The sequence below is a fragment of the Nyctereutes procyonoides genome, unplaced genomic scaffold (genome assembly GCF_905146905.1).
Source record: "Nyctereutes procyonoides isolate TBG_1078 unplaced genomic scaffold, NYPRO_anot_genome, whole genome shotgun sequence".
NCBI classification, from domain to species: domain Eukaryota; kingdom Metazoa; phylum Chordata; class Mammalia; order Carnivora; family Canidae; genus Nyctereutes; species Nyctereutes procyonoides.
In genome coordinates this window covers 23781995-23807619 of record NW_026575125.1, presented here as the reverse complement: position 1 = coordinate 23807619, position 25625 = coordinate 23781995, and the positions used below count along the sequence as shown (strand labels likewise).

Genomic DNA, 25625 nt, shown 5'->3' with positions numbered 1-25625 from the left:
TGAATGAGACCATATAATGTTTGTCCTTCTCCGATTGACTTATTTCACTCAGCATAATACCCTCCAGTTCCATCCACGTCGAAGCAAATGGTGGGTATGTATACAATGGAATACTACTCAGCCATTGGAAACGACAAATACTCACAAGCTCCTTCTCTATTGCATTCCCCTGCTTATACCATTCCCCTCTGCCTTCAGATATCCAATGTCCTAAATTTGGTATTTATCACACTCTTTAAACACAATAGTGTAAATATATATTATTTAATTCTGCTTATTTTTTTTTTTTTTACTTTTTAAAGGGGGTATTATGCTATTTGAGGTTGTGGATACAGAGAAACATGAACAAATTGTGAGCCAAGGTTAACATTCTGTCATTGGTAGGCCACATGGGATGCTAACATAAGCTTCACTGAGGTATTGTGTTTGAATAATGGATTTACAGTCAACCAGAATTATTCAAGCTCTTTCATGTTGCAAGATGCAGAGGCTCACTCAGGTAAGTTGTTATTGGAATATTGTTATAAGAATTTTGGGACAAGAAAGGACTAAGTAGTGACAACATCTGCTTACAAGCACTGGTAAATAATTGGAAGATAATTCTAGATAAGACAAATCACTAGGAAATGATGTTATTCTCCCTTCTCTAGTTCTCTGACACTTTTGTGATTTAGCTGTTGTTTTCTTGTTACTGTCAATCAACTGGTTACAGTTTGGAGTGATACTTTGATGAGTGATACTTTGATACTTTGTTCCCATATTCACCAGGTATAGTGAGGACTAATATTAGGTGGAAGCTTTGTGCCTTGTAACCCTTGGCTATTGGTAAATTTATAGGTGGCTATTACTGAGTCAGATCTTTATCACTAATTCAGGTCAGCCCAGAGGGCCATTTGAATAGATACTCTTGTGGGTGGAATGACATTTGGATGACATTAACCAATATTAATATTCTTCTCTATCCTTCCCCTAACTCTCCCACATTCTTTTGATCCCATTGAGTCCGTTGAGTTTAGTAAGGTATTTAATTATTTGCCCCAGGGAAGGTAGGGCACAAAAGAGTTTAGAAACAACAAAAGAATCAATTGAGTTTTTAAAACTCTTTAACATATGTGGGGTTTTAAAGGCACAGACTCTTGATTTTCAAGACTAGTTTTTTTGGAGAGAAAAAAGAGGTTTTGTTATTTTGTTTTGCTTTGTTTTACATCCAGAAGCTTGGCACCAGATAACAATAGTGAAGGACCAGAATAAAATAAGGATTTAAATTTATTTCGGCATCATGGATGAGAGCAAAGATGAAGACCCGGGATACTTCATCCTCAGAAAGAAGACTGGGATCCAGTCGTGGGAGGGTAGAGTGAGGGTATAAATCTTTTGAAGGGAAGATTAGTAGGGCACATAGAAGGAGACAGAGCTGGCATTTGCAGACTGTCTATCTAGTTCTAGTTCCCCAACTTGTGATCACACACCAACAGCAGCTAGTCAGCATTTGGTCAGTCCCAGGAGGCCATACTCCTTTTTAATGATCCAGGAACCATTAAATGTCCGGAAACGTTTTAGTAGGGGGCCTAGAACATTCTGAGGAACTCTTCTCCCATCTCTGCTGGGAGGTGCTGAGGGAAACAGCAATGTTCTTTTCTGAAATGAGCAGGAGAGTGGTGAAGCTCTATAACAAATGAAAACAAGAATGAATTTGTATGGGAGAGGATTTGGAATACTGTAGATGCCTTTGCAACAACCAGAGCCACCCTAAGTAACCCTTAGCATGATACTCATGCCTGCAGATCCTAGGTTTCCTGAGATATAATATAATGTATAATGTATATAATCATGCTTATCTCCAATTTTTTGGTTATATTTGAAATATATAGAACTGTCCCAGGCACAAGGAAAGGATTATTCCAGACAGCCATTTTTAACTTATTGACTCTTCTTTGCTGCTTGTTTATAACTCACTTAGAGGCACTATACTTCACTTTTTAAAGATAAACATACCTTAGAATTTGTACATTCTTTTGAACTTAGATGATTTTTAACTGTTCAAGTCACAAGATTTGGCTCTGACTAGTTTCTTATGAAGACTTGCTGGTAAAACACAATCTCCAATTGCCTTATACATTTTCTTGATAAATTACTTTTTTTTCCCCCAGGGAATTTGTACAAGATGGTTCAAAATTTGAAATTAAAAATATGATAAAACTTTCATCATATAAATGTTTTCATAGAGATACAGAAGACATACCAATGTGTTCAATTAAAATATATAAAGTTTCCATAAATGAGAGAATTCGTAGTAGCAAAAAAAATTCCTTTTCTTTTCCATGAATTCTCTTAGTAGAGCACAAAACATTATATACTCCACAACCCCATGGACTGTTTTACCCCAGGTACTCATTGAAATAGGCTGTTAAGTTGTGCACAGCTTAAATAATCTGTAAAGTCTTTCTTTAGCTTTGCACACATTGGAGATTTAATTTTAAAAATAAATGTTAAAAAACTTAAATAAAACATACTACTAATCCATATAATAAAATAAGAACTTTTAAAACATTTAAATTCAAGTTAGTTAACATATAATGTAGTATTGGTTTCAGGTAAAGAATTTAGTAGTTCATCACTTACATATAACATCCAGTGTTCATCCCAACAAGTGCCTTCCTTAATGCTCATCACCCATTTAGCCCACCCTACGACCACCCCTCCAGCAAACCTCAGCTTGGTCTCTATAGTTAAGAGTCTCTTTTGGTTTGTCTCCCTCTCTGTTTCTATTGTATTTTGTTTTTCCTTCCCCCCTCTGTTCATCTGTTTGGTTTCTTAAATTCCAATATGAGTGAAATCATATGATATTTGTCTTCCTATGACTTATTTAATAAGTCATAATACACTTAGCATAATACATTCTAGCTCCAAATCTACATAGTTGCAAACAGCAAGATTTCATTCTTTTCGATCAGTGTGTAACATTCCTCTGTGTGTGGTGTGTGTGTGTGTGTGTACATATATAAAGTCTTCTTTATCCATTCATCAATTGATGGACATTTGGGCTTGTTCCATAATTTAGCTATTGTTGATAGTGCTGCTGTAAATATTGGGGTGCATATGCCCCATTTGAATCAGTACTTTTGTATCCTTTGCAATTAGGATCCTTTTGTATCCAATTGCAGTAGTGCAATTGCTGGGTCATAGGGTAGTTATATTTTTAACTTTTTGAGGAGACTTCATACTGTTTTTCACAGTGACTGCACCAGTTTTCTTTCCCATCAACAGTGCAAAAGTGTTCCCCTTTCTCTACATCCTTGCCAGCATCTGTTGTTTCCTGAATTGTTAATTTTAGCCATTCTGACAGGTGTGAGGTGGTATCTCATTGTGGTTTTGATTTGTATTGCCCTGATAATGAGTGATGTTGAACATCTTTTCAGGTGTATATAGCCATCTGGGTGTCTTCTTTGGAAAAGTGTCTATTCATATCTTCTGCCCATTTCTTCACTGGATTATTTGGGTTTTGGGTGTTGAGTTTGATAAGTTCTTTATGAATTTTGGATACTAGCCCTTTATCTGATATGTCATTTATGAATATCTTCTCCCATTCTGGAGGTTGCCTTTTAGTTTTGATTCTTTCCTTTGCTTGACATTACACTACATTCCTAATAATTACCAGAGAATAGTTTTTATTATTTAGTTATTTATTTGAGAGCAAGAGTGCATATGGGGGAGGGGTAGAGGGAGAGAATCTCAAGCAGACTCCTCACCAAAGGGGGAGCCTGATGCAGGGCTCGATCTCATGATCCATTAAATCATGACTTGAGCTGAAACCAAGAGTCTGGGGTTTAACTGAATGAGCCACGCAGGTGCCCCACCAGAGAATACTTTTTAAAAAATAACTGACATAAGCATTATATTGCACCATAGGCACAATTGTATGTTCGGTTGAATTCCTTTTTAAAAAAAAAACTACCTAATAAACTCATAATTCTAGAATGTTCAGTCAAATAAATTCTGTAGGTGAAGTGTGGGGATTGAGTGTGCATAATGCAAGTGAATATTGATAGCAAGTGATTGTCAGGAAGACCTAACTGATCACAGAGACCTGTATGGTGGTTTGCTCTGATGACCCCCAAGACACGTGATTTTAGGGCCAAAGAGGAAAGAAAATCAATATGAGGAAGAATGGAAAAATAATAAAGTTGGGTAAGTAAAAAGAGAAAGGACAAAATTGAAACCAGTAGAGGAAAGTATACTATGTGATGATATGGGGTGGGGGAGGTGGGCTGGCTGGGTGACTGGAGAGAGAAGGGGAACTGAGTGATATGAAATTATGATATGAGGACTTCCTTTCATTGATACCAAGGCTTTGTCATTCTCACAATAATTCCTTAAGACAGAGGAGCTCTAATTGGTTCATTTTATAGATGAGGCAACTGAGGTCATAGACAAGTGATACAATGGAAACAAGTATCCACAGTGCTGGAGTTGGGACTAAAAGTGGGAGCAATAGATTCTAGATTAGTACTCTAGGAGTCAGTTTTCCTCTCCTTTATGGATAACAGTATAAATCATCTTATTCAGTTGCATTCAAAATATTGCAATGAAACCCAAGGTAGGACCTGTTACTGTCTGCACACATTAAAAGAGAAAATGTGAAATCTCTACATCTTGGACAAGTTCAGAATAAGCAAAAAAAAATTGCCACTAAGAAGACAGTATTTCTGGGGTGTCTGGGTGGCCTAGTCCATTAAGTGTCCAACTCTTGATTTTGGCTCAGGTCACGATCTCAGGGTCATGAGACTGAGACCCACATAGGGCTCCACACTGGGTATGGAGCCTGCTTAGGATTCTTTCTCTCCCTTTCCCTTTCTAAAAAAAAAAAAAAAACCCAAAACAAAAACAAAAACAAAACAGTACAGTTTTTCCAAGACCTTATTTTACTACTACGGTAGAGAAATCACCCAGCTTAAGTTCTGGAGAGCAGTGGAATGTTCTTTGTAAGGAGATTTTACTTGTAAGAGTACTTATACAAGAAAAGATTATGGGTGCCTTTTTGTCTCCATACTCACTAAAGAGGTACAATATTTTATGTGATCCAATCCACTTGCATATGCTATATGGATTGTTTGTGGGGATGCTCTGGTATTTTAAATTTCCCTGAGGCATTAGAAAGTTTAATGTTACTAATGAAAAGCATTAAGCTAACCACAAAGTTGTAGGAAAAAAGAAAGTGAATATTTCAGAAATTGAACAGCACAACATTTTTCCCCCTACCAATGTTGTTCAAAATGGTTCCTTTGGTCAAATTCATTCCTATTATTCCTATCAGGTGCAAATAAATCCAGCACTAGTAATTTGGAGCTAGCTTCAAGAGAGAAAAATACTAATTATGTTATTTCCAGTTTAGTTATGATAAAATTCCTTGGTAATGCATAAGAATCCATTACATATGTATACAATGGAATATTCCTCAGCCATTAGAAACGACAAATACCCACCATTTGCTTCAATGTGGATGGAACTGGAGGGTATTATGCTGAGTGAAGTAAGTCAATCGGAGAAGGACAAACAGTGTATGTTCTCATTCATTTGGGGAATATAAATAATAGTGAAAGGGGATATAAGGGAAGGGAGAAGAAATGTGTGGGAAATATCAGAAAGGGAGACAGAACATGAGAGACTCCTAACTCTGGGAAACGAACTAGGGGTGGTAGAAGGGGAGGAGGCGGGGGGTGGGGGTGAATGGGTGACAGGCACTGAGGGGGGCACTTGACGGGATAAGCACTGGGTGTTATTCTGTATGTTGGTAAATTGAACACCAATAAAAAATAAATTTATTAAAAAAGAGTCCATTACATAATACACATGCTGTATATAGAGAAGAATATCTAAATATTTGATAAACATACTATTCTTGTAATACACTTAGATTATCTATTTGAATCAGTTTTCTCCCTGCATACAGTAGAATGTTAGAGGAAGATCACTAGAGTTCTAAAATACTTGCTATTTTTTTTTTTTTTTTTAGTACACTGTGTGACCAGAGAAGTTGGGCTTTGAGGGCCAGATCAGTGACCAAGAAAAGACTCTTGCTCTTGAAATCCTTTTGCTTTCACAATCTAGTATCCAGATTCTCCTCAGGTATTGTCTGAGAGAAGGAACAGAGGGCAAAGTGACTCAACCTCTACCAAATCTATTTTTTTCTCTCCCTCCTTTATATCCTCTCTCGCTATCTCTTTCACTATATCTGTCAAGGAAAACAAAACAGACACTTTTGGAAAGAAAAATCACCCAAGTTCTTGGGTTCAACTACTTACTAGGAATGACTCTAGGAAATTTACTTAATTTCTCTAATCCTCACTGACTTTTGTGAAATGGAGATAGTAACAGAACCTGGGTAATGGAATGTTGTGAAGATTGAATGAACTATGACTGTAAAGTCTTACCACAGTGTCTGTGGTATAGTACACCTTCACTCAATACTGAGTAAATCTCAATAAATCTTCACTGTTATTATTATTGGGGAAAATCTGTTTTCAGTCACTCTAATTATGTTTATTTAGAGATTTAATCTCCTCTGTTGATGAGCTCCAAAGCATTCCCTGGAAAAAAATGGACTATTTTACTTTTCTGTTACATAAAAACATATATATAAAAACATAGTGGGAAACAAAAGTTGCACCTGGAATTAATTTCAGATGAAAATGTATTCGTTAAGTGGTCTTCTGCCGAACTAGCCTCTGATATCATGGAGATATTGATATCAGAGGCCATTTCAGCCTGGGACCACTCAGAGAACATAACTGAATCCATGGTCGGCTCAAGAGGGTCTACTCTCCTCTAAGTGGCCACAAGAAGGATTTTACAATGCTAATGACTATGGTGTACATTAATAAACCTGGGAATAGAGTCCCAGATGTTTTCAATGATAGTATAACTGCAGTACAATGAAATATCTAGGGGAGAAATTAGGGTTGGCTTCTATCTTATAAATTCCAATCAATCCACCTGGAGAGGTATGGCACATTTTGGGCTCGATTTAAATAGATTCTGGAATGAATACTCAGGAGAAATATTATTCTTCTCACTTAAATTTGTTGGATTTTGGTAAAATTTGGCTCACTGGTATGCTGGATGCTTTAAATCAAGGCACTGAACTCTGGAATTTATATGCTACAAATAGGTAATTAATCTTCTTTGGAAGCACAAGTTCATTTAGTTATATGACTGTAAAAGTCTTTTTTTTAAATGGAACCAGTTTGATAAATTTTTTCATCCACCTGAAGGCTCTGATTTCTATTTGAATTCAATTCTATGTTATTCTAGATGTCAGCAACTTAACCCTAGAGCTCAATCCTACCACTTCTTAAAATTCTCCTTGCTGAGGTCAAAAGAACTTAGAAAAGTAGCATTTATGGAAAGTCTAATGAATGGCAATATTATCTTTATTTTTCGAGCATGGTGCTGTATTTATCTGAAGACTCATATTGCCCAATCACTGGGGAAAATATTTAAGAAATTTGCCTGCATTTTGTTTCCTTTTTCTTTATTTGCATTTCTGCCTCCAACCTCCATCCATAGACCTGATTAAATTCATCTTCTTATACTGATAGATGAGGACATGATATATACATATTCATATATATCATATTATATATATGGATTTCTCAATTGATAGGCCTTTTTCTCTACACATTTTCTTTCCGTAGCTTCCAATGATTTCCCTCCACTTATATTTAAAGCAAGTTTTCACAGATAACTAAAAAGCTGCTTGCTATCTTTAGAGATGCTCTCATGCAGCTTTTCTTTTTGGTTAACATGAAAAAACAAACGAGGAACTATGATTGTGTGATAACCACTATAAAGAAAATAATCTATGAATTCTTATAGGTTTTGTAGAACATTTTCACTGTATGTGGCAGTGGATGGAGGTGGAGGTGGGGTACTTCATAGGGAAACCACTCAAATAGAAAGATTAAAATAACCTTGGTGTAAAATTATCCTTCTTAACATTTCAATCAAATTGGAATTCAATTCTCAATGTGTTTGTGTGGTCTAGGGAACTAATGTTGACAAAGAGAGAGACATCTTCTCTCAGAGGCAGAACCATTGTCTTCTATGACTTTAGTTCATGTTTGAACTGAAGTATGCAAATAGATATTTATGATTGAACAAATGCTACTTAATATTATATTATTAAATTCATGCTCTCACAATACACTTTATTAAGTCAATTTGCAAAATGTTCCCTCAAATCTGTATTAGCATAGCAGGTTTATATTTATTCTAAAAATATCATTTTGCCCTTTAGCGCAGTTATATAAACTTTTCTTCCATTTAAAATTAAACGTATAAGAAATAGTGAAAGGGACCATAAGGGAAAGGAGGGAAACTGGCAAAAAATTAGAGAAGACAAACCATGAGAGACTCCTGACTCTGGGAAACAAACAAAGGGTGCAGAAGGGGAGGTGGGTGGGGGAATGGGGTGACTGGGTGATGAGCATTAAGGAGGGCACTGGGTGTTATACTACATGTTGGCAAATTGAATTTAAATAAAATAAAAAGTAAAATGTAGGAATAAAATCCAAAAAATAAATAAAATAAAATTAATAAAAATTATTCATTTATTTTATTTTTTAAAAAGATTTTATTTATTTATTTATTTATTCATGAGAGACACAGAGAGAGGCAGAGACATAGGCAGAGAGAGAAGCAGGCTCCATGCAGGGAGCCCGATGCAGAACTTGATTCTGGGACCCCGGGATCATGCCCTGAGCCGAAGGCAGACACTCAACTGCTAAGCCACCCAGGCATCCCTAAAAACCTTTTAAATAAATAAAATTAAACTTATGAAAAAAATAAAATTAAACATAAAGACTGGGTATCACTAAATAAAAGTTTAAAACTTTGAAAACATGCCTCCCTCTTTTTTTCTCTACTGTATGCATTTCAATTTTGAAATGAATACTTAGAAACACTAATAAAGTTGATATTGAATGAGTTCATATGTTCTTTGAACCTTCTTACTTTTTTGTTGTATTTAGTACTAGGTTAAAGATGCACCCGGAGAAAGGGATCTGGAAACATTGATTCAGTTTTGATATTTGCCTGAACACTTTTAGAAGTAGCCTTCTTTTCTCTCTCTCTCTCTCTCTCTCTCTCTCTCTCTCTCTCTCTCTCCCTTTTTTAATGTAGTCTGCTTTTTTATTTGCCTAATAATAGCTTATTAGCTCTTTCTGCTCAGATACTTAACTGTGGTGTCAGGCTAAGCTAAGCCTTACATAGGTCTCCATATTCAATACTTCACGTTTGATCACATTATCTTTGCTGGTTGTAGTTCACTGATTCCCCTGAAAATAGTTTAACAGCATTTTCCTACTCTTCCCCAAAATAAGGTCTCTTTTATTCATTGCTTCATTGTGATTTCTCCTCCCTCAAAAATCACCCCTTAACTTATTATTATCATGTCCCAGCAGAAACAACGGCTCAACAAGGGAAAGCTTCTGTGGAATCTCAGTTCTAAATGCTTATCTGTGTCCCCCAAACTGGGACTAATTTGATCTTAGAATAAGAAGTTGGGTGCCTTTACTGACTGGCTTAAAATGTGATGGATATCTCAAACCTTTATTTTATTTATTTTTTCCAGTAAAATGATGCCATCATAATTTGTTTGCCAATGTAGAGCTTTGTGTGTGACTTTCAACAGACATTAGATGGGTCATTTGTTCTCAGCCCTGTGTTGTTTGCTAGGCCACTTGGGCAGTGAAATAGGATCATGTTAAGATCACAGTGATGGCCCCTGATTCATTTGCTTATTCTAAAGAAGCTGTGTGGGTTATTTGGGAAGCAATCACACTCAAATTCTACTTCACTTCAAATTGCCTTTGCTATAAATAGGAATACCCCTCAGTTGTTTTAGTATCCCAGTAAATTCCTATTAATTCCAAATTCGTAGAACAGTGGCCCTCAAAGTATGGTCTCTGGACCAGCAGCATCTGGGAACTCACCAGAAATGGAAATTGTCAGGTTCTAAGCCCTGGCTTCCGGAATCAGAAACTCTGGGGGTGGGGCCAGGCAATTTGTGTTTTAACAAGCCCTCCATAGTTGAGAATCACTGTCAGGTGTTATGCTCCTCATTACCTACTTTGCATAGTACGCTATCTCAGAGATTAGGAGCTCAGTATTGCATATGATGGAAAATTACAATGATGACTTCAATTCTTCTTTTTTCCCTTATATTCATGCCCTTTACCATGAGACTTTGCAATTCCTCTTGGTAAAGATGCAGTCTATTTTCCCAGTTCTTGAATCTGCACTGATTTTGTGACTTACTTCAGCCCATAGTATATGGCAAAAATGACCATGTACCAGTCTTGAGCTTAGGCTTTCAGAGCTCTTGCATATTTCCATTTGCTCTCTTTTGTACCTTAGCCATTGCCATAAGAATACGCCTGGACTAACTTTCTGGATGATGAGAGACATGTAAACTAAGCTGAGTTGTTCCAACCATCTAAGCTAAGGACAGCTGAGATCAATCAGGAGCCAGCTGATCCTCAGGCAAAGTCAGTAGGTAACTCCAGACATGTGAGTAATAAGTTCTTACTATTGTTGGCCACTGAAGTCTGGTGATGTTTATTTAGCATGAAGTGTTATTGTAGCAAGAACAAACTGCTATCTATGCACAGTGAATTAAGAAATCTAAATTTCTACCATTATTTGGCCAGTCTTCCTGAGACTTGGTCCAAGTATCTTCTCCTCACAGCTTCCAGCTGACAGTCTGAGCTAAACTTGCAAGCTAGATTTACAGGTAATTTTTTCAGTATCCTTCTTGGAACTCCCTGGTATAAAATTCTTCCCTTTCAGAGTCAGATTGATGTCAGCTGATTGCCATCTTACAGAATGGGCTGTTTTAAACTCACAAAAGACATGAAGACAATATATCTAACTCAATATTATTTTGACATTCTCAGTAATCTAAAAATATCAGAACATAATTCATAGAGAAGTAACACAAGCCAAACATCATGGAATAGGAAACTTCCTCACTTAAGCTTACATCCAGAGCAATATCTCATATTGTAAATAACCTCTGGCCTATCATTTTGTTGAGAGGCAAATTGGGATTTGGCTATAATTCTTTAGCTAACTTTAAAGATAGGTGATAATTTTTAAATTCAGTCATCTGTGTCTTAGCTTTCATCCACTTGGCTTTTATTTCTTGGACTCTTTACAGTCAAAGCTACTGAACTGAAATCTGTCTTCTTTCTGAATAATACTTTTCAAATTATAACAATGACATATCTTGAATAGTACCTTATGAAGCAGACAGAAGAGCATTCTATCCAACTTTCACCTCACATTCAGAGAGACATCTATTTTCTAATTAAACTCTACATTTATCTTTTTTAGGATTGACAGAGCTCATCATTACAGATTGAATATTTATTATGAAATTGTATCAATTTCTACAGTTTTGAGAGCATCAAGTACAGGGCACTGCACAGAAGTATGTTTTGATGATAATTTAAATCCCATTGTTCTTTTTTCTTAAATTTGAATTACTTGCTAAATGGTATGCTAATTGCCTTAAAGAGTTCTTGCAGCTTCTAAAGGCACAGAACTTTTTTCTAAGTTGCTGTGGGAATCCTAAGAAAAGCAAACTCATTGTTAGGCAATAGTCCACAGACTTTGGGGGTGTAGAGCAACCCCTCAGGTGGCTAACAGTTCAGATTCCGTGACCTCATTTCCATAGATGCTGACTTTTTGGATTTTGGAGTAGTTCCTTAGATAACATAACCTAAGTAATATAAGTGAGATAATCAATTTTAAGAAGCTGTGCTGGGAGACACTGAGAGTGCTAGGAAAGTGATGTGATTCTCATTGTATTTACGATTTTGTATCTCTCAAAGCAGATATGACCAATGATGTAATATTTGTTGTTGTAAAGTTCCTTACAAATATAAGAAAACTTCCTTTGAACGTGTGGAAGAGAATCTTAGAGGGAATTTCTTTATCATTCAAATTTTTGATCTATAGGTGCTGTTGATGTGGGCAAGGCACAGGTGGTGGTGATGCAAGTAAGATATTGAACGACAATAATTCTGAAAAGTATAACAGAATGTCTTTCTAAGTTATGTGTCAGGATGGATCTAAGATAGCTGTGAAATGATGAATAGCCTGAGGCATTTACTTTCAAAAGATTCTGAAAGCATTATACCAAATATTGTTGAGAATCCTTGATACCCAGCTATCTCTTGGGTGACAAGGACTGAACTGTCTATGAAGAACATCAAGAAAAGAGGTTATATTATATGAAAAGAAAGTCTACAGAAACCAATTTCATTATTGGTTGGCTCTTATATTAGGTGGCTATTATAAACTGAGTTTGGGATGATGCACATGAAAATGCTTTCAACGCTAAGCAGTGCTACAAAAAAAATGGCGATGGGCTATGATTAACAATTGCACATTCAAAGATTTCACCTAAGATTTGTACTACTTGCCTTTATCTTAGAAGATGTCCAGCAGAGCTACTACATTCTGGGAAGTTGGCCCCTCCAGGATTATTTTCTCTTAGTTATAGGAATGTGCCTGTTCTATACTGAGGCTGATTTTTAAAGGTATACCTTTAAAGTGTGCCAGAATATCCAATGTACGTCAAGTCTCAAAGTAACAGGGATAAGGAGGCAATCATCTACCTGGGGTCATAGCCCACATTTTTTTTCTTGGCCTCATACCATTTTGGTTTGGGTAGAAGAGAGTACTAGATCAAATCAGACAAATGCACCAAATGTCTTAAGTGCTTTCAAATTTTATAATTCTCCAATTCTACCAGCCAGGATGAACATTAAAAAAATCTGAAACATGACAATCTTAACATTTCCCTTCCACAATGATGCTTAATGCCACCAGAGTGTTAGATGAACCTTTGAAGCAACTGTAATAGAGAACAGAAGCCTCACTGTATGGTTTGGGGAACTTGTTTCCTAAATCAAATTCTCCTAAATGGTAGAATGCAGCCATGGGGTAAACGATTAAGATCTTATCACTAAAGGTAATTATAATAAAACTAGAGAAAATCTTACCAATGTAAAAGTTAAGGCTGCAAAAATATATGGAGATAGACTGCATTGTCCAGCATTTCTTTTTCATCTTTAGCTCATGAAGTAAGTAGGAACAACGTGTAAATATGTGGCATAGACTTAAATTATGTCACTTGTTATTATATGGAAACTAGACCCAAATTTTTCTCATCCAATTTTCCTGTAATTTCACTCAACAGATATTCATCTAGTGCATATCCTGTGCCAGTCACTAGTAGGTGCTAGAGAGATATAGCTGAGAATAAGACATTAGCAAGTGGTACTAATATGAGGAATTGCACTCTAAAACATTATTTGGCATATGATGCTAAAGAATAACAACGGTAGTTGTGGAGATAAGCACCAGCAACCCCAGAATTTTGGGTATGACTGTGTGATACCCAGCATTATAGCAGAAGTGTGCTAGTACACACTGGCTTCGAGGCTTGAGCATGTGACTTCCATTGTCCAATGGGACATTAGCAAACAGGACCTAAGCAGAGGTTTGAAAGGTGTTTGCCCACCAGGGCTTGTCCTCTCTTATTGCTCTTTGGAACCCTGAGTCTACCATGTGGAGTAACTAGACTAGTCTTTTGGAAGGTAAGATACCATATAAGGAAGCCCATTAGAGAGATGAGCCATCCTAGCTGAAGCCCACTACAGGAACTAGCCTGACAACTGCCAGAAATATGAATGAGGCCATTTTAGACAATCCATTTTCAGTTTTAACAGAGCCTCTAGTTGATTGAGAGATCACGTGAGTTGGCCTGATAAGCATTTATTGTTTCTCACAATAAATGATAAACAATAAATGCTTGTGAGAAACAATAAATGCTTATGGTTTTAAGTCCCCATGTTTTAGTTTATTATGCAGCAAAAGGTAACAGATACAGGAAATCCACATGCATAAGAATAAAATTGGATGCTAAATTCATACTATCTATAAAAATTAACTCAAAATGGAAAATGAAATTTAAAAACTAGAACTATAAAACCCTTAGGAGAAAAAAATGTTGTAAATCTTTGTATCCTTGAATTAGGCATTGGTTTCTTAGATATGACATCAAAAACACAAGCACCATGGGGTGCCTTGGTGGCTCAGTTGGTTAAGCACCCAACTTTTGGTCTCAGCTTGGGTCTTGATCTTAGGGGTGTGAGTTTAGGCCCCATGTTGGGCTCCATGCTGGGCATGGTGCCTACTTAAAACACACACACACACACACACATACAAGCAACAAAAGAAAAAAATAGATAAACTTGGAATCAACAATATAAGGAAATATACTTTTTCTGGGGGCCATTACTGCACAATCTAGCCCAGTCACTTACTAGTTATGTGACATTGGGCAGGTCACTTACCCCAGTAAGTTTAACTTTCATTATCTGTAACTTAACAGATACTATTTATATCATGCAATTCTTTTTTTTAAGATTTATTTATTTATTTATGAGAGAGAGAGAGAGAGAGAGAGAGAGAGAGAGAGAGAGAGAGAGAGGCAGAGACACAGGAGGAGGGAGAAGCAGGCTCCATGCCAGGAGCCCGACGTGGAACTCGATTCCAGGACTCCAGGATCTCGCCCTGGGCCAAAGGCAGGTGCGAAACCCCTGAGCCACCCAGGGATCCCCGATATCATGCAATTCTTATAAAAATTAATGATAATATTTTAAATTCTTCACATGCATTTAAGTTTACACCATTGTCTGTAAGAAAACCACATTTTTCTTTCATAGTTTCTGCTTCCTCTACATTCTTTATAAGCTGTGTAGCTACTTACTACCCGTTGTCTTATCTTCAGAATTGAAGAAATCAAGGATATTCTGTTTATAGTTATAATTATTATATAGTTATAGTCATTATTTTTAGATATTATTTATAGTTTTCTAAAATGACTGCATCAGGTAAATAACAGTATGATTGATATCTGAGTTAGGATATGTCTGTGAACTGATAACACTAAGTAAGTTTATATTTGTAGAAAGTCCTTAAATTTGTAGATGTGTGAATAATATGTGATTCATATGTGTTATGTATTTAGTATGTAAGCATCATAAAATAAGAACTATTTAGTTCCTTTAAGCATAAAAGCTTTGGTAATTAATTTGTAAAATAGGATCAGAAATTAATATGTGTCTATATAAATAGCAGCAAATCTATTACATTCATTAGTGTGAGAAGAATCTAAGACCTACATTTTAAAGACTGTGTTTTCTGTGTTAGTGTACATAAAAGGGTGATGATGTTTAGAAGAGCTGAATTGGGAAAGGTCAGTTTCTGAAAGCCAGTTGAGGTAAAGAGGAGCTAGTTATCTCTGATAGCTTTAGCAGAGACAAAGCCGTCAGAGAAAATTCCCAGTAATAGATTAAATTATAATACTTGGATCTTGGAAAAGGATCTTGCAGGAGGAAGCCATATAGAGATGGATTAACTCAAGGAACTTTGTTTATTACATGGATTGGTGGGAGATGTTGAGTGACATATAACATTTTTTTGGTCCCTACTATTTTGATTGAACAGATTTGTCATGGAAATTGGAATTCTGGTGAGGGTAGGAAAGGAAGTTTAAAATAATACATTTTCTTGCTTTAGAGTTTAGATGACTTTCATTTGGGTGCAGTTGTGCCTGATATCTTGAATATGAGCTGTCTCAAGGAGAGATAGCAGAGGAATGTTGCTAATTCAATTGGACATTTGAAGCTTTGCTGGGTCCACGCTCTGATGCTTTTCTCTCAAGCAGCTGGGCCAGCAAGTAATGACAACAGTAGGAGTAAGAAGAGTCTTTTGTCTTTTTTTTTTAGAGAGCGGTGGGGGGCAGAAGAAGAGGAAGAGAGAGAGAGAATCTTAAGCAGGCTCCATGCCCAGCCCAGAGCCCAATGTGGGGCTCGATTTCACAATTCTGAGATCATGACCTGGGCTGAAATTAAAAGTCAGATGTTTAACCCACTGAGCCACCTAGGTACCCCAAAAAGAGTCTTTAATGAATGGCAGATATGAGGGAAAAATTGATGTAATTCTGAGTTAAAATAAGTAGCAACTTACCACAAAGACAGCACAATATAGATACTTGAGCATTTTCTAGTGATTCATATTCTTAACATTTTTATTTAAATTGGTATACACATCATAGATATTCCTGATATGAATATGGAGATTTTATTTTAAGTTTTAACTATTTAGAAAAAGGGATAAGTCAAGTCCCTGGAGGTTCTATTGGATCTGCTAAGTCTTGACTATTTGAGAAAAGAAGTGACAGTTAGAGGCCTTGGCTTTGAGTTACAGAAGCATAGCCCCTAGGTGTCTGAGGGAGGTTTGCTAGAGATTAAACAATTTTGATGATATAAAAACATACCTGGAATAAGAATGAAGGTGGAACACCCTGAGGACATTAGAATTACATTGTACTCTTACTTTTCCCAATGAAAAATGTAGTCTAAGCAGCAGGTCTTTCTTGGCTCCAGTCCTTGTCAGTTTGGTTGAATTGCCATGGTCATGAAAGACTCCCATTTAAAAACCATTCCTCTGTGAAGAGGCATGATGCTACTCCTAAAGAGAATATTCTAGCAAGGTTTTGGTAAATTCAATAATGAGTGCCTAGTGAATTGCAGGAGCTATTTGTAAAGTGGTTAGAATACTGTAGCTCTAATATTGGAAGAGATTAGACACTTCTTATCTGGCACTGACACCCGAACTATTTAATCAGCCACTAGTGAGTCATAGTAAGTTTTACAATTGTTGCATTAAAGGTTAAACATAATTGGTTATAGTCTAACTTTCTGATCCACTACAGTAGCTCCTGCTATAACTTTAGCTATAACAGAGTCTTTCAAATTCATGATCTCAGCTCTTATTTAGTGTTTCAATGGGTAATTTCAAGTTGTTATGAATAAAAATGTTAATGTGTCTATAAAATTTTCTTGACAAAAAAATATTACCAGGGAGGGTCACAGTACAATTAACTAAATATGCCTAGTTGGTACATAGTTAATTTTAGTACTTTTATTTATGAAGAATCTTTCTCTCAGGAACACAGAGTTTTTGGAAGCTGAATCCTGCTGTGCTTCACTCATTACCCTTGGTATTATGGTTCTTTTTTTTTTTTTGGTATTATGGTTCTGACCATGTGACCCCTGCAGATAGGATTGATTCCTGGGATTTGTCATTTGTTGTTCAGAGCATTTGTAGGTTGCTCTGGACTTTTGATCAGGAGTTGCTTGGCTGTTGTCTCCATTAGCTGAGGTAGGTAATGCCGCTTCAGAAAGTCAAGGTTTGGGATCCCTGGGTGGCGCAGCGGTTTGGCGCCTGCCCTTGGCCCGGGGCGCGATCCTGGAGACCCGGGACCGAATCCCACGTCGGGCTCCCGGTGCATGGAGCCTGCTTCTCCCTCTGCCTGTGTCTCTGCCTCTCTCTCTGTGACTATCATAAATAAATAAAAAATTTAAAAAAAGAAAGTCAAGGTTTATTATTTTTAAGCTCTGTATAATATTGTACTGAACACTTTAAATAATTGTCAAAGACTTGCAAGATGTCTGTTCTTGATTGTCTTATGATTTAATTTAGGGACATGAAATGCAGATCAGGGGCTTATTCTTACTCGTGTGCCCTCTTAAGTTTTTATCTCAGGAACCTAAACCTTGAATCTGGGCACCCTCCACTGGGGGGATTATACAGATATAGTATCTACTACCATCTGTACAGCAGATTCCACGGGATGGAGTAGGAAAAATTATGGAAAAGGACCATATAGACCAGGGAGGTCTGCCATATATAGTATATGTGGCTCTTTATCATTTTAAAATGTATCAGTTTCACCCATAAGAAGTGAAATACAAGTTCAAATTACAAGAGATCTTTTTCTAATTTATCAACTTGGCAAAGATAAAAGGATTGGATTAGTGTTAGCAAGGGTGTAGGTAATTGGGTGCCCCTTTACCTTACTTGTGATGGTTTAAATTGTCTAACTTTTATTCCGGAAAATTTGGAAAGAGCTAACAAAACTGACAATGCAAGAACCTTTGTAACTAACAGTATCCCTTCTAAGAACATATTCTACAGGTATCTGTACGAATGTATGCAATGATAGTCGTTGCAGCACTGGTAAAAATGATCAAAGATCAGAAATGACTAAATGGGGGCAGCTCGGGTGGCTCAGTGGTTTAGCGCCACCTTCAGCCCAGGGCCTAATCCTGGAGACCCAGGATCGAGTCCCATGCCAGGCTGCCTGCATGGAACCTGCTTCTCCCTCTGCCTGTATCTCTGCCTTTCTCTCTCTCTCTCTCTCCGTGTGTCTCTCATGAATAAATAAATAAAATACTTTTTTAAAAAAAGAAAGAAATAACTAAATGTCTATCAGTAGAGTATTTGTTAAATTATTGTGCATCCATTTCATGTAACAATACACAGTTGTTTTAAATGAAGCGATTCCATGTAGACTGCCATGTAATACCTCTGGTGATATATCTTTAAGTAGGGGAAGGGGTCAACGTATAGAACAGTGTGGTTTGGCTGAAATCACTGGTATTAAAATATTTGTGAGTATACTTATATTTGCTGAGAATATCTCTGGATGAATAAGAAATGGGTAACAGTGTGTATCCAGAGGGGAATCATGTGACTGGGGAACAGGGCGGATTAGCTAACTCTTCTGCAAATATCATTCACATGCCTTCTCTCCTTTAAAATTTCCTGCCCTTAGGTGCTAGGTCTTGGCCACATGAGTTGCTTCAGCAACAGAATATAGCAGATATGACACAAGCATGTGTTGAGCAGTTCTAGCTCAGCCATGTGTTTCTGTGACTGCCATGAGAATAACAACCTTGGTAGCCACTGTCTCTTCGGCCTGTGGCCCTGAAAGGTATGTGTGGATGATTCTCAAACTTGACCCAAAGCCCAGAGCCAAGCCTACACAGTCCACAATCTAAAGCAGAAGTGCCCCTGCCAATTTGCAGGCTTGCAAAGTGAGAGAAATCAATGCTTACTGAAGTAAAGCCAGTAAGGGGTGGTTTGTCATATGACATTGTTGTAGCAAGAGCCAATTAATATAGCTGTAGACTTACTTGTTATGTATAGCCCTTTGTACTTTAAAGTGTTAGATAATGTACATTTATTACCCATTCAAAAAGTACATTAATTTGTTAACCTCTATCTCCTCAAAACCAATTCAAAAAAGGCACCAGAAAACAAGAAATAGCATTATATTGAGCAATGCAGAAGCCCCTGCTTCAATTATATTTGAGTTGTTCAGCTGACATGGTTATTTGTGACTGAGATTCCTCCTTTCATATTTAATCCAACAATCCACTGAGGTGCCAATTGGTTTTATAAAGAAAACTTACTAAAGTGAAGAGAAAGATTGTGTTGGCATATAGTGAAAGGCTATTTTTGACTAGGAGAAGATGAGATACCAATGGATGATTTAATTGATTTTAAATATTCTTCATTTTGTGCTGACCTAATTTCAATATACCTGAATTGAAGCAGAAATGCTTCAACTGCATTTTGTTTGAATCTTTATGTAGAGGATTATACTGGAATACTGAGGTATTAAAGAAGTGTGAAAGTCTCAAACAGGAGTACATTTCTCATAGATAAAGATGGCAGTAGGGACAAATGTAAGAATCCCTGAGACCGAAGTTGCCATGACAGAACAGAGTGGGGAGTGGAGAGAGCAGAAGTAGTATGAGCAGGAGTTGGATCAGCCTCACAGATGACTAGAGCATTGTAGGCCGCTATAGGGCAGCCAAAAGGTGTCCCGGGCACTGGATGTGCCTTGAATTCTGAACGATAGTTTTAAGGAAGCCTTCTGTTCTCTTTTGCCAGGTTCTGAGATGCCATTCTTGTTTTCCTTGCACATTCTTACAAATATACGAGCATCTCTCTGTTCTTGCAACAACCTGAAAAAGTCCAATCAATGTAAGTCAATCTCAAAGCCTCTACTTATCTTCAGATAGAGGAAAACTCTGTTTTCTAGCAACTGCCTGTATCACTAACCCCAGAAATGGCACTTTAATCAGAATAAATCAAGACTCCAAAGATGACTTCATGGAAATGTATCACCACTATTCAAAAAGGGAAAAATAAACACCCTTAAATATATAGCTCAGTAATTGTTTTTCTTATTAGTGTGTTAGTTGTACACTCATATAACCATGAGGATCATAATTCTCAATAATTTAAAGTCTTACTCCCTGGGAATGATATGCTTTTGAAATTCATCATTTCAAAATTCATACTGAGTTTGAAGATTAGGGGATTCTGTTTATCTAGTTATTTTCATAATACACAAATTCTTTCTATTCTAATTTCTCTATGAAACAGACATAATAGAGTTGTCTATTAATGGATGCAAATTAAATTTAAAGTGGAATGGATATTATCCCAATAATATAGTTGTAAATATTAAATATCCTCCTATCATATCCTCCTTATAGAGTCACTGATATCTCTGCAAATTTTTCAATAGAAATGAGGCTTCAACTACCACTAATAGGATGAGGATTGATGTGGTCAATTTGCTTCAGCCATCTTCAAATTGATGAATGTCAAAAATCTTATTCTATTCACTAGTCCACAAGGACTCTTCTACAATAAATGCTGTAAAAGCTGTAAGCAAGTAGTTTCTGAAAAGCATTTGGCTGTATTCCTATTCATCAAAACACTGAACTCATAATACCATGAAACAATTAGTCAGACTACGAATTAACTAAGAAGCTTTACTCCTACATTACTGTGTTTAATTCCCGAAATCAGCTCTAAAAGAGTAAGAGACCCATTATCTTGGATCCAAGAATAAATGGGCCCCTGGACTTTTTTTGCCCTCCATAAGGCATCTACTTTTTAAGCAATAATCTCGGCTACTTCACTTTAAATCTCAAGCAGCATCATTTTTGTCTTAAGAAGAAAACCATCATTTGAAAGAAGAGTAAACCCTCTCACTGAAATCATATTTTGGATATTAAACAGATCAGCATGTGATTATGATATAGTTATGGGAAAATGTGAAATACCAGGGAATTATTTCAAAGCATTTGTTTTTTTATGTTAAAAGTTTTTATAATTCAACACTTCTATATAAAGAAAAATGTTTCTATTGATAAATTCTATTTATAGAAAGGGAAGGTAATATTAAATGTGTAATTCTTCACAAATATTTGAAATTTAGGACTAGTTTGCTATATTATGTTCCAATAGAACTTCTGTGCAGTTTTATATCGTAATTACAGTGTACATAAATTACCGTTAACTTCCCCAAATGTTAACTGATCCCAACCAACCAAATGAAAGGAGAGGTTTATCAGAGGAGCTTTCTGGGTGGCAGAGAAAACTAACAGGATTTTGCAGTGGGAAATTCTGGGGATAATAGCTGAGTTAATTATTTGTACTCTTCCCAATACTGTTTTTACCTCATACAATTCATATCATAAGATCAAGGTTTATATAACAGGCTTTCAGTTATGGATTTAGTAAATCATGGTAATAAAAGACACAGAATAGGGAATATAGTCAATTATAGTCAATAGTGTTGTATGCTGACAGATGGTAGCTACACTTATGGTGAGCATGGCTAAAGGTATAGAGAAGTTGAGTCACTATGTTGTACACTTGAAACTAATGTTAACATTGTCAACTATACTCAAATTAAAGAAAAATCAAACCTATATATTACTTCCTTTCTCATTTAAAAGTAGCTGATGGACAGCAGGTTTTCTGAAATGAGTGGTAATGTATTCGTGTTCTTCTCCTAGGACACTTGGGTCATAGAAGTGTCCAGTATTGTAACTCAGTCACTGAAGGAACATGTCTCACAAAAGTGTCCCATTTGAAACTGGGACAAGGAAGGATATCTGGCAGTTGCCCTTCTGGTGAAGAGACTAGCTCAGAGGGTCTGAGTTCTAAGGAAAAGTTTGCATTACATAGAACTTGTTTGGGCTGCATTCAAAGTGTTGCTATGCAGGACTTTCCAAAAGGAGAATTAATTTTCCTATCTCTGTTTTCCTACTTGGTCATCTCAAGTGAAAATACCCTCAGCTTCCTACACTGACTCCTACTAACTCATACATCTTCATTTGCTTCTCTCCTCCTTGTTTCAAAAGATGAGCCATTTCTTTACCAGTGCTCTAGGATCTTTTTTTTTTGGACATTTTTTAATTTAAATTCAATTTGCCAACCTATAGTATAACACCCAGTGCTCATTCCATCAAGTGCCTCAGCCTCTCTCTTCCGAGATATTCAACGACAGTCACCTTTTCTCTAATATATATTCAATCTTTCTATTAGTTCTTTCCTCTCTCAGTGTATGTAGCAAGCACTCTTGGCTGTGTACCAATGACCTTGACTTCCCTCTTTCTTTTTTGCTGGTTGTGCCATTCCTTCATCATAAAGACTCAAGAGGCCCAAATACCCTATTTTCCAGCCTCTTATATAGTAGAGGGAAGGCAAAGGAAAAAATAACAGGTCTTTTGCAAAAGAGAATCTCACTTACAAGAGAGTGACATATGACGAACAATTCCCCTTCCTTCCCTACCTCCCTATTTTGAATGCTGACTTATGAGGACATGATGCTTGGAGCTTCAACAGCCATCTTGCAATGGTTGTGGGAAAATGTGGAGGGCACACTGAAAAATGGTCTCTGGGAACAAATGAAAGAGCCAAGGGGCCTTGATGACATTATTGAGCTATTTAATAAACATGGATCTCACCTATCCCTGGTCTTTCTGTGTAAGAAAAGTAAACCTATTGTCTGAGCAATGTATAGTCTAATATTCCCTTAAGTATATCAGGAAGCATCCTAACTAATTTAAGGTAGCTTCCTTACTTGGATAATCCAATCTTTTTGTTATTTTTCCTTTATTCTTATAATTAAGAGTAAATGTGATGGCTGGATCACAGCAAAAATTATGGTCCACGGATTGACTTTGAAAATAAAAATCATGTAATAATTATGATAAAGCAGAAAATATAAAGAACCTGATAGGACTGTACCAATGATGACTATAACAATTCTTGGCTGCCAACCTCGAAACTTCCTTTACATGGCAGAGAAGTAAGGTTTGTATTTATTTATTTATTTGTTTGTTTAAAGATTTTATTTATTTATTCATGAGAGACACACACACACACACACACAGAGAGAGAGAGAGAGAGAGAGAGAGAGAGAGAAAGAGAGAGGCAGAGACATAGAGGGAGAAGTAGGCTCCCTGCAAGGAGCCCTATATGGGACTCTCGATCCTGGACCCTAGGATCAGGCCATGAGCCACCCAGGCGTCCTGGTTCTATCTTATGTAGACTACTGTTTTTGTTATGCTTTGTTTTTTTGTTATGAGTACCTAAAATGAGTCCTGATGCATATAACATGCAATTATAAGGAGACATGAATAAAATACTCAGCTGGGTGTTTTTGGATGAAAAGGTATATACATTTAAATTTGTGATAGTTACCAATTATATAATAAGATAGCCTAAATTTATAATTCTACCAAATCTGTGGTCTTCCTACATCTTCATGAATCTTGGTTATTATGAGAGTTTTGAAAAATTTGTTATGATTGAGCACTGAGTAATGCATAGAATTCCTGAATCATTATAACATGCACCTAAAACTAATATAACACTACATGTTAACTATAATGGAATTAAACTTAAAAACAATAAAAATCAAACACATGTAAAAAATGATTTGTTATCTGATTACTTTTAAATGCTGCTTGTTGTGATTTGCATTTGTAAAACTGACAAAAGTTAAGCTTCTCTTCATGTTTTCCTATACAATGTCTTTCTTTTCCTGTGATTTACCTGACAATTTCTTTTTTCCATTTTTTTATTATCGTCTTTTTCTCTTCTTATTGATTTAGATTATACTAAAAGAATTTATACTTAGCTTGTTACATATGTTGCTGTATTTTTAGTTTTTTTTTGTTTCAGTTATCCTTTGTTGTTTTATTTTTTAAGTTTTTATTTTAATTCCAGTTAATTTACGTACAGTGTTGTATTAGTTTCAGGTGTACAATACAGTGATTCTTCATATCCATACATCACCCTGTGCTCATCTCCACAAGTGCCCTCCTTAAACCCCATCATCTATTTCACCCATTTGACCCATCCGTCTACCTCCCACCCCCCTGGTAACCGTTAGTTTATTCTTTGTAATTGAGTTTGTTTCTTGGTTTGCCTCTCTGTCTCTTTTTTCTCTTTGCTTGTTTGTTTTATTTCTTAAATCCCACATATGAGGGAAATCATGTGGTATTTGTCTTTCTCTGACTGACTTGTTTCACTTAGCATTATATTCTTTAGCTCCATTCATCTCATTACAAATGGCTAGATTTCATTCTTTTTTATTGCTGATATATGATATATATATCACTTTTTTATCCATTCATCAATCGATGGACACTTGGGCTACTTCCATATATTGGCTATTATAAATAACACTGCTGTAAACATAGTGGTGCATGTATCCCTTGCAGTCAATGTTTTTGTATTCTTTGGGTAAATACCTAGTATTGTGATTGCTGGATCATGGGGTTGTTCTATTTTCGACTTTTTGAAGGAGCTCAATGGTGTTTTCCACAGTGCCTGCACCAGATTGCAGTCCCACCAAAAGTGCTCAGCTGCTCCTTTTTCTCCATATGCTCACCAACACCTGTTGTTTTTGGTGTCATTGATGTGAGCCATTCTGATAGGTTTGAAGTGATATCTCATTGTAGTTTTGATTTGCATTTCCCTGATGATGAGCGATGATGAACATCTTTTCATGTGTCTGTTGGCCATCTCTATGCCTTCTTTAGAGAAATGTCAGTTCATGTCTTTTGCACATTTTTAAACTGGATTATTTCTTTTTTGAGTGTTGCATTTTATACTTTCTTTATGTATTTTGGATATTAACCTTTATCAGATACATCATTTGTAAATATCTTCTCCCATTCAATTGGTTGCCATTTAGTTGTGTTTGTTTCCCTTGCTATCCAGAAGCTTTTTATTTTGACACAGTTCCCATAGTTTATTTCTGCTTTTGTTTCCCTTCCCTCAGAAGACAGATTTGGAAAGAAGTTGCTATGGCCAATGTCAAAGAAGTTACTGCCTGTGTTCTCTTTTTGGATTTCTATGGTTTCAGGTCTCACATTTCAGTCTTTTCCATCTTGAATTTAGTTTTGTGTATGTATGGTGTAGGAAAGTGGTACAGTTTACATTGCGTGTTTCTGTCCACTTTTCCCAACACCATTTGTTGAAGAGACTGTTCTTTGTCCATTGGATATTTTTTCCTGATTTGTTGAAGATTAATTGACCACAAAGTTGTGGGTTCATTTCTGGGTTTTCTTTTCTGTTCCAGGGATGTATGAGTCTATTTTTGTGCCAGTACCATAGTGTGTTGATCACTACAGCTTTGTAATATACCTTGAAGTCCAGAATTGTTGATGCTTCCAGCTTTGCTCTTCTTTTTCAAAATTGCTTTATTTGGGGGCTTTTGTGATTCCATGCAAATTAGGATTGTTTGTTCTAGTTGTGTGAAAAATGTTATTGGTACTTTGATAGGGATTGCATTAAATGCATAGATTACTTTGGGTAGT

At 36.3% G+C, this 25625-nt stretch overlaps 1 pseudogene; it reads left to right on the top strand.

Annotated features, from left to right (window-relative positions):
- The first annotated feature begins 1279 nt into the window (after positions 1-1279).
- Positions 1280-25625, top strand: part of LOC129517849 (thioredoxin-like protein 4A) — a 38562-nt pseudogene continuing 14216 nt past the window's right edge.